The 10518-nt window shown below is 38.9% G+C and overlaps 1 protein-coding gene and 1 long non-coding RNA gene across 3 annotated transcripts in view; one reads left to right on the top strand and one right to left on the bottom strand.

The window, feature by feature from the left end:
* Positions 1-10518, top strand: part of LOC124384658 (leucine-rich repeat flightless-interacting protein 1-like) — a 468068-nt gene that overhangs the window by 346369 nt on the left and 111181 nt on the right. The window lies entirely within an intron of this gene.
* On the bottom strand, positions 5264-7937 carry LOC124384728. Of its 2 annotated transcripts, XR_006925541.1 has the most exons (4): positions 7798-7937; positions 6142-6419; positions 5958-6065; positions 5264-5445 (listed from the first exon to the last, which is right to left on the bottom strand). It is a non-coding gene; the product is annotated as an uncharacterized LOC124384728 (long non-coding RNA). The 2 variants fall into 2 exon arrangements; XR_006925540.1 differs by lacking the exon at positions 5264-5445 and having other exon boundaries at positions 5607-6065.

Genomic DNA, 10518 nt, shown 5'->3' on the forward strand with positions numbered 1-10518 from the left:
AACTGGAGAAAACTGTAGACTGTGAGAGAGAGCTGGACGAGAGAGCAAAAGAAAGTGGAGAAACATGTTGCTCAGCTTGAGGTGACTTTGGAACAGACCACCATGGAGCTCCAGTCTTCCCTGAAAATCCATGAGGAACTGGAGAAAACTGTAGAATGTGAGAGAGAAAGCTGGAAGAGAGAACAAAAACGACTGGAGGAACATGTTGCTCAGCTTAAGCTCACTTTGGAACAGACCACCATGGAGCTCCAGGATACTCAGAATCACTGTGAGAAAATAAAAATAGTGCAGAGCAGGAGAGATCATTTGATCAGAGAGAAAGAGCGACTGGAGGAACGTGTTGCTCAGTTTGAGCCCACGTTGGATTTTAAAGAAAAACAGGAGGATGAAAGAGAGAAAACTAAACTTGACATAGAGGAGAGGAACAACTTACAGCTTCAGACCAACAGGGGGCTCCAGGATACCCAGAATCTCTGTGAGGAAGAAAAGAAGACTTCAGAGAATAAAACAGATCATTATATGAGAGTCCGAGGCGATGGGAGGAAATTGTTGCTCAGCTGAGACAAGAAAACATTCAAAAGAAAAGGAGAAATAGAAAAAAGAAGGCGACAAGAGAAACAGAGAGTCTGAACATGCCTTTTCCTCTTTCTGTTTCTCTTATGGCTATTTATGATAGTTTTACACTTATAGTCAATAGTATAAAGCTGAGTGTAAAGCTATTGTATCTTGTAGATCGTCTCGTCTTTTGATCATTTTTTATTTCTGTCTTGTCAAATCTTTTTTTTTATCTTTTTTTAAATCTTGATTTTAATCTTTTACTACAAAGAGTCACAATAAACACTAATAACAACCATTATTTTTGTCTTCCTTACAAACACCGTATGACCTCCTCATGGATTCTTCCACTTAGTTTATATCGCTCTTGTGGGGCAGGGGGCTGTGGCTCGGGGTCATAATGCTGAGGGGGAGGGAGGTCAGGAGGGAGAGGGAAACTGGTCCTCAGTGCCACATTGTGCAAAACACCACACACCCTGATAATCTTACACACTTTTTCCGGGTGGTATAAAAGTCTTCCACCTGAGACATCCAGAGCTCCACATCTGCATTTCTGGAGGTGAGGGCCGTCTGAGGGGTGATGCCTCTGTCACCTGTCATATTATAGACTACATCAGGACAATGTTTACAATTTCTACATGTTGTTAAAGTCACCAAGAAGCCAGTCATCACGTCCTGCAGCTGCATAGATCACATAGATCCAGGAGCACAGCTGTAGGAATCTAAATCAGCTTATTATTCAGTCATCATCATGGGTCGAGAAATCATCATGGTCCCTGGAGACTCTTTCTCTCCTTAATCTTCCATTGGTGTAATCCTCCAGCAGTGCCATCATGCAGCATTACACACGGGGGTCACCACAGCATTTATATGTTTACAGTAATTACACTGATCATTAACACCTTGGCAAAATCAGCATGAATTAGTGGCATCATCACCAGTGATACAATTTGAAGATGAAAATGTGACATGTGAACACGTTTCTTCATGCCAGTTTTGTCATGAACATCATTATAGTTAGGACTGAAAATGAGAACATAAAGAGAGTAACGACTGTGTGAGAGCGTAATGGCTGCATTTCCAGATTTATTGAAGGAAAATATGTCGTTATTTACACTGTGTTCTGCAGTTATCTAATGGTAGGGGATTTGATGTTCTCCTGTATTCCATGCAGTCGGGCATCTCCTCCTTCTGCGCTCCTGTAGTGGAATGTGATGGTGAGACGCTGATTACAAATTTAGAGTGAATTTTTATTTAACATTTGAGTTGGATTTTATAAGAAGGTGTTTATGAAACAACTATCACTCAGTACAAACCCAAATAACCTGCAGGATTTCATCTTCATGATCACAACACTTCAAACAAAACATCTACAGTACATACAGGATTCAGGGCCATTTTTCAATATTTATATGTTACGGTAATTTTGTATTATTTATATTAGGAGTCTTTAACGACTCTGTGCATATGTTTAAAAATGACCATGTTACTGTGTGTACAATGATACTAATTGTGTTCATGTATTACAAACACTTTATTAGGAGCACCTATATATTCATATACACTGTGTGTGTGTGTGATTATTTGTACAAAGAGTTCCGTCTCATCACTTTCATTAGTTTAGATCAAACATGTGCACTACTACTATCAGGTAAAATACAATGTCCTCGTAGGAAAAAAACACCAAAAACAAAGTGTCCAAAAACTTACGACCCCCAGGCTGAAATAGTCCACGCAGAAACAAAACAGAGTAAGAACAGGAGCTTTGAGGGTTGGGATTTGGACTGTAGTTTATGTTAACAGTCTGCTACACTGACTCAGGACTACAGTTTGTATCTGATCATCACTTCACCTCAACATCATTTAGCTGTAATAAATGGACATTCAGTGAAACCCAGATGAGGACGGGTTCCCTCTGGTTCCTCTAAAGGTTTCTTCCTTATGCCGTCTTGGGGAGTTTGTTCTTGCTGCAGTCGCCACCGGCTTTTTCATCAGAGACAAACTTACACATAAAGAACATCATATTTATTTTTATCACCACATTATCTGTGAGAAATGCTCTATTTGTGCACTGGAACTGAACACCATGAAGCTCGAACCTTTCCAGCATCACTTTGAGAAAGTGAAGAATAGTGCAGAGCATGAGAGAGATCATTTGATGAGAGACAGAGAACGACTGGAGGAACGTGTTGCTCAGCTCGAGGCCACTTTGGAAATTGAGGAAAAAAAATGGGAGGATGAAAGAGTGAAGGCCAAACTAGACATGGAGGAAAAGAACATCTTACAGCTCCAAACCATCAGAGCGCTCCAGGATACTCTGAATCATTGTGAGGAAGAGAAGAATAGTGCAGAGCAAGAGAGAGATCATTTGATGAGAGACAGAGAGCGGCTGGAGGAACGTGTTGCTCAGCTGGAGGCCACTTTGTTAAATGAGACAGAGAAATGGGAGGACGAAAGAGAGAAGGCCAAAAGAGACATGGAGGAGAGGAACACCTTACACCTCCAATCTACCAGAAAGCTCCAGGATTCCCTGAATCTCTGTATAGAAGAGAAGAAGAGAGCAGATCATGAGAATGATAATTTGATGAGATTTATAGTCAATAGTATGAAGCAGAGTGATTTTCTGTAGCTTGTAGATCGTCTCGTCTTTTGATCATTTTTATATCTACAGATTTAAAACTTTAGGGTACATTTAGTGTGTTTGTGACCATTTTGCACGAGTTCTGCAAATGATTTTATTCTTCCAAAACCCACACAATCAAGTATTTCAACGACCGCACCCGTATTCACCCATCAAATCTTACAAATTCTGCAGTGCCATCATGCAGCATTACACACGGGGGTCACCACAGCATTTATATGTTTACAGTAATTACACTGATCATTAACACTGTGATTATGGTCGGTATATAAGGAAGTGCTGAATGTGTGATTAGAATCAGCAGTAATGAAGCAGTAATGAGCACAACATCTCTTATTCTTGAAGGCTGATTTATCAAGAGTAATAAATGTGTCAGAAAAACAGACAGACAAGAGTTGAAGTTGTGGACGAGACAGAGGGTCATGAAGCGCCCATAAGAGAATTACATGCTACTTTTTAGAGAATAATGAGGAATGTGGGCGTTACACATGTGGCTGAAGAGGGTTTATAAAGACTGTGTGTGGACTGTGTTATTGCAAACTTCCATGTAAATTTATTTCTACTGCATAAAGTCTTAAACTTTAACACCACAATCCTGGATCCTGAACTTCCTCCAGTAGCTGTGTCGGTCATTGGTAACCCGAATCTCGACCGATCCAGTATGAATTGGAACGATATGGTTATTTTATATTTACTTTTATTTTTGTTTTCATATTTACTATTTATTTTTTAAAGGACTTATCATGAAAACTTTTTCTATTTACATTGGAGCCCTCTTCTAATTGTGGAATTCCTATTGTCCATTTATGTTACAAGCACAATGCGGAAACAAGAAAAGCTGTTTATTTATTTTCAGGATTGAGTAACAATTTGTGACAAATACATAAACCTCATTCATGTTTGACAGGATTTTAAGTTCTTTTCAAATATCGATTCGAGGTTTTCCAGATTGCAACTATACAGTTTTGGGAAACTTGTTCCCAATGTACCCTCAGCTTTCTGTTCTCGGTTGAGAGGAATACAAGTGCTTTTTAAATACTGTAGTACATGATTAGTTCATTAATATGAGAAAGATTAATCCTCATCATGTAAAATCAGTTTCAGCCAACGACCCTGCTTCAGTGAAGAAAGACCTGAGAGACATGGTGCAGTCATAAAAACCTGGAGCTTAACACGCTCAAAACAGTGGAGATGATTGTGAGACTGAGAGTTGAGGATGTGAGCTGTGTGAAGCTGGAGATCAATAGTCTGTTAAGGGGTGGGAAGAGGGGAAAAGAAGGGGAAGAAAGGAATAGAGGAAAAAGAGAAAGGAAATGGATAGATGATGGACATTTGTTATGGTTTTTGGCAGATCGATGTTTATAAATCCCCCAATAGTGCACAAAACTACTGATGATGTGAATGAAAATACATCACTTGTCACTCATGTTAACTAATATCTGTATGACTTGACTAATTTTTCCAATAAAGGGGCATAAAATGGATGTATATTTATTTTCTTAATTTACTTATTTAACCTTTAACATTTTTAACAAAACTTTATTATATAGCACATGTTTCGTATTTATTTATTTATATTCTACTTAATAATAATAATAATAATAATAATAATAATAATAATAATAATGAAGATGATAATGTGTTCAGCAGTTTCACAGAATAATTCACGAGTCACTGTTTTATGAATGATAAAACATTTTATTTTTAATTACTGAAAATGCTACAAAAATGTCAAATGATAAATTATAATAGATGCAAACAGACAAAAATACAAATATTACAAAACGATGTATATATTAATAAAGATTATTTAACAATAGATATAATCAAATACAATGATAAAAAATCCCTAATTGGGATTAAAACAACAACCTGATCATAAATAACTATAGATTATAATAGTAGTAAATCCACACAAATAAACAGTAAAATGAGTCGCTCAGAACACCAGCAAGAAATAATTAAAGGAGCAGAACTGGAAGAAACAGCAGGACTGGATGCAGATGAAGGACTGGATGCAGATGAAGGACTGGATGAAGGAGATGGACTTTGACTACCAGGCTGTAAAGACACATATTGTATATTATGAACTTAAACATAATAATGATGATAATGACAGATATAAGGGTCTTCTTAAATGACATAAAAGTGCAGGCTGTATAATGGTGGGGGTGGAGGTAGGGGGCGCTACAGCAGAAGGAGTGGAGTAAAGCAGGTGGAACACTTGCAGCAGGTGGAACACTTACGACCTGGTAAAAGAACAATAAAGAGTGTGGAACACAGGTTTTATTTACCTTTTAGTCTTGGTATTTTTTACAGATTTAAATAAGAAGAAACGTTAAAAATCTAAGATTCACACATTAATATGTTTAATCCACAATCATCTCTGTACACTAGTGAGAGTCTAAGGGCAGAAGTGAAGTGAAATGAAGATCTATAAATATAACACACTTTAACACACTTGAGCAAAAACCAAAGTCTTTTACACTGATCTCAGTGCTTCCACTATTTGATCACTGGATGAGAAATGGGAATAGATAAAGCAGATATTGTTCTATATGATTAGGGATGTAAACTGTAGCAGCGGTGCGCGAGTGGAGGTGTGAGGAAACTCTGGCGGGCGCTAAAGAGAGGATATTAAAAATAAATATTGCAACAAGTATTTCTGCATCCCACAGCAGAGGACATTTAAAGCACATGAGTGTGGTCACAAATATAGTTGTGCAGGTCCACAGTGACGTGACATGAAAGAGATGATCACCTGAAAGTCTGAAATGAACACTTTAGGAGGGTGGAATCCACAAAGACGTTTCTGTGGTCCACCGGAAAGTTTCGACTGGTCGTGGACCTGCACTGGACATTTCTCACTCTGTACAAATAAAGACCTTTAGGTTATGGTACCTGTGTTTAATCATGTTCTCATACACATTTTTGTCTGCACAAACCTTATAAAACAGATCCAACCATTTCTTCTGACTAGGAGCAGGTGTGTTTCCAGCTTCAGAGCCAAACCGCCGCAGACAGACGTCCACTCATCGCCTCTACCGCCGCAGACGAGACGTCCACTCATCGTCCTCTACCGCCGCAGACGAGACGTCCACTCATCTTCCTCTACCGCTGCAGACGAGACATCCACTCATCGTCCTCTACCGCCGCAGACGAGACGTCCACTCATCGTCCTCTACCGCCGCAGACGAGATGTCCACTCATCGTCCTTTAAAGCCTTGTGTGAAACAAACACAAACAAACAAACACAGTAACGTAATGAATGTACAACAGTTTCTTTAAAGATCTTGTTTTTAATATTGTACATCATAATAGACGACAGCATGAAAGTGATGCAACATACTGCACTGATGAGCTCAGGAAAAAACACATTAATGTAAATGTAATGCACGTATGAGAAACTTTTTTTACAGATACTTGAATCTGTTGTTGTTGATGTCAGTAATTTAGTACATAATAAGAGACATTATGTTTTGACTGCGGCCCGTGTGCTGGTGCTTTCATGTAACAGGGTAAAGCAGGTAATCGCTGAGTCTTGGCCGTGTGCGTGTGTGGTCACGTGACAGCACATGTTAAAATCCTCTCGTTTGTCATACAGGGCGGTGAGACCCTCAGTCTAAATATCATGAGATGTAAAACAGTTTTGCATCTTTCACACTGCGCTGAAACAAATAAACCCCTTTGGATTTCACATCCAACACCTTAAACTCTCGGCCATTACATTAAATCTCATTAAAAAGTCATCATGTAAGAGTTCTTGCCTCAGCTGAATACCGCACTTCCTAAATATTCTGAGTTAATGCTCTGAATGTCCTAAATAATGTGTCTGATTTTAACCGAGTGACAAAAAAAGAAACCAATACACTGCAATACGTCACGCAGAGCAACATGTTGTTCTACAGACACCGTATTGTTCCTGTTGTCGTGTAGTTCCTTGTGTATGATGTAAGACTTGGTGGCAGCAACGTCCAAGAAGTTTAAAAAGATCTTTCTGAACCTCTTCGTTCTTGTGGCTAACACTTCATCTTAGGGTATTTAATTCCTTCCCCACATTGGACAAGAAAAGCTTTTGCACTGGCGCACTGAGATGACAAAAGTTTGTGTTTATCACGGTGACACCACTAAATCTGATACACACAAAACGGGGGTGGAAATGTGTACTCACGTTCCACACAAACGTTACAGACACGTTCCACACAAACATACAGTGATGATAGAAGTATTCAGACCCCTCGATTTTTCACTCTGTTATATTGCAGCCATTTGCTAAAATCATTTCAGTTCATTTCTTCAAAATCTGTGTTTTCTGTAAATATGGGGTGCTGTGTGTACATTATTGAGGAAAAGAAATGAACTTAAATGATTTTAGCAAATGGCTGCAATATAACAAAGAGTGAAAAATTTGAGGGGGTCTGAATACTTTCCGTACCCACTGTATACAATCAATACATAGATAGATACATACAATCAATAGAACCACATGGTATTAAACTGAGTGTTTGTGTGTGTGTGTGTGTGTGTGTGTGTGTGTGTGTGTGTGTGTGTGTGTGTTTTGTTGTTAATGTTGTGTGCTTGTAGATCTGGTCTTTACTCACAGATGCTGAAGGAGCTTTTACTGAATTCTAAACTTGTGCTGGTTTCTCCTCCACAGCTGGAACTTGAGCTGCAGCTGGTTTCTCCTCTACAGCTGGAACTTGAGCTGCAGCTGGTTTCTCCTCCACAGCTGGAACTTGAGCTGCAGCTGGTTTCTCTTCTACAGCTGGAACTTGAGCTGCAGCTGGTTTCTTCTCCACAGCTGGAACTTGAGCTGCAGCTGGTTTCTCCTCTACAGCTGGAACTTGAGCTGCAGCTGGTTTCTCCTACACAGCTGGAACTTGAGCTGGGTGGTGGTACATGGCCGTTCTTAGTTGGTGGAGCAATTTGTCTGGTTAAATACGATAACGATCGAGACCCGCATGCTAAATAGTTACGCTGCCCTCGCGGTCGGCGTCCAACTTAGAGGGACAAGTGTTTGGACTCGGGTGTGGTGGTTCTTCTCAGTCTCACGCTCTGTATGAGATTAAAGTGTTGATGGAGCTGTAACACAACAGAGACACTGCTCTTACACACTGCTGTTAGTCTTTATGCCGACACCAGCAAAATTACCCCCTGATGCTGACTGAAATCCCCTCATATGACCAAACCCACACTTTATATTAATAGATTTCACTTTATAGCTGTTAAAAAGTTTGCCATCAAGATTCTCTTTTGCCAAATTTGCCGCCTCTTGAGATTTAAATTGGACACATTTATACCCTTTTGTCTCCGTCTTGTAACGGACAACCTTCAGAAGAGACGTCGTGTCAACACATAATTCATATTAAACAGATCTGATACAGGACTTTAGTAAATAAAAACGTTTGGACCCCCCTGGTCTAAAGGGTCTACTATATTCTACTGCTACTTACACACTTAGCAGCTACCTGATGTTCAATAGTAGAAAAATGTTTAATAGAGCGACTGTACGACTGCTGGAACAGTGACTTTCCAAACTGTATGGGATTTTATTCTCTTTGAAACACTGAGTTTATTATTTATTTTTAGAGCTGCAACAACTAATCTAATCAATAATGAAATTGGTTGTGAGCGAATGCTGTGATCCTCATCATGTGAAAATGGTGTAGTTTAATGAAGTGTTATTGTGTAAACTGTTTGTTTGTAACTTCGGGACTCTGGATCTGTTCTGTCGTGACTCGCGAGCATCAGGTTGCGCAATCGACTCGATCACATCATCATGATGATTTAATTAAAACGGTGCGAACAAACACTAAATCTAAAAGCAGTAAATAACAGCATTTGTACACTGATGCATATTTTTCCTTTTTTTATACATTAAGTCTGTTAACTTGCTGCGTTTCTCCGTTTCATTCTCTTTTTATAGCATTTGTCTACAACAGTAACTTATCTGTTCTAAAAAGTGATTTACTGCGGCTTTACTACATTCAAATGCTTGTTTTCAATTTTTATATATTTAATGTATACATATTATTTCATTATTATACAAAATTTATTTATTATATATTCTAGATGTTTATATTTTCACAACTAAACAAAATTACTGTAGTTTTTTAAACAAAAATTATAAAAAAATGCTATAATATTTTATATAGATTTTTAAGTATGTTTGCCAACTTGCCATCTGTAAAATATAATACAAATGTTGATTTACACAAATTGCTTCATCTTTCCTACTTAAATGATTTTGTATGATTAATGATATACAGTTATAATAAACAAAACATCTCATTATAAGTTTGTTTTTTATCCAATTGATCTAAAAAAAATCATTAGATTAATTAATTACTAAAATAGCTAGTTGCAATGTCTATAATTATTGTAATTACAATTATTATTAATAAACAAATCCCCCATAAAAGCCTCAAACAGGTGGAAAGGTGATCAGAGCATCAGTACCGAGTGAAGAGAAGAAAAGTGATCTGTTCCTCATTTATTGTCTAATCCTGATCATTAACATCAAATTCATGTACTTGCAGGAAAAAGCTGATAAATCTGACTAACAATAAAGAATAAAAGAGCGACAATATTTCCAGAAATGTTGCAGTGAGCAGAAATGGAGCTTCGGCTAATAGTGTAGGAGAACATCATTATTAGCCTCATGCTAGCCGGGTTCGCTAGCGCTGTTTTTGTGTTAACTAGTTTCTTGGAATATTTGACACAAATTGACCAAAAGACGAATACATTCAATTATTCTTTATTACAATTTATTATAATTTATTTAGAACTCACTAAATGTTGTCAGGAATCCACCTGCCACGCCTCCTCCAGAGGCTGCCTTTGCCTCTGTGCGCTCCCAAGCGTGCAGCGCAAATCACACACAGCTGAAGCGCATTATCCACTCATTCCCTGCCTCCATATAAACCGCTCATTTACCCACACTCCCTGTCTGTTATTATACATTCATGCGTGGTCGTGTAGGTTCATGGTGGTGTATGTTAGTGTTTATGCGTCTCCCGCTACCTGCCTTCTTCTCCCAGACTCCTCGCCACTCCACAGCCGCTTTGGCTTCCCCAGCGCACCTCGGACTACCGACGCTTCCCCGTCGCTTCCCCCCGTGGCGCGCTTTCTCCTTAACGCACCGTGGATGTTATCTTTGAACTGCCATTTGCCGGATTATCCCGATCTGCACGGGTATTTTGTGTTGGCTCTGCCTTTTGCTGAATAAAGTTTAGGACCTCCGTGAGTGCTCGGCTCTATCTCAAGACCTCCGTGAATGCTCGGCTCCGCTCCAGGACCTCCAAGAGAGCTTGGCTCCGCCC

Source organism: Silurus meridionalis, chromosome 4 (genome assembly GCF_014805685.1).
Source record: "Silurus meridionalis isolate SWU-2019-XX chromosome 4, ASM1480568v1, whole genome shotgun sequence".
NCBI lineage: Eukaryota > Metazoa > Chordata > Actinopteri > Siluriformes > Siluridae > Silurus > Silurus meridionalis.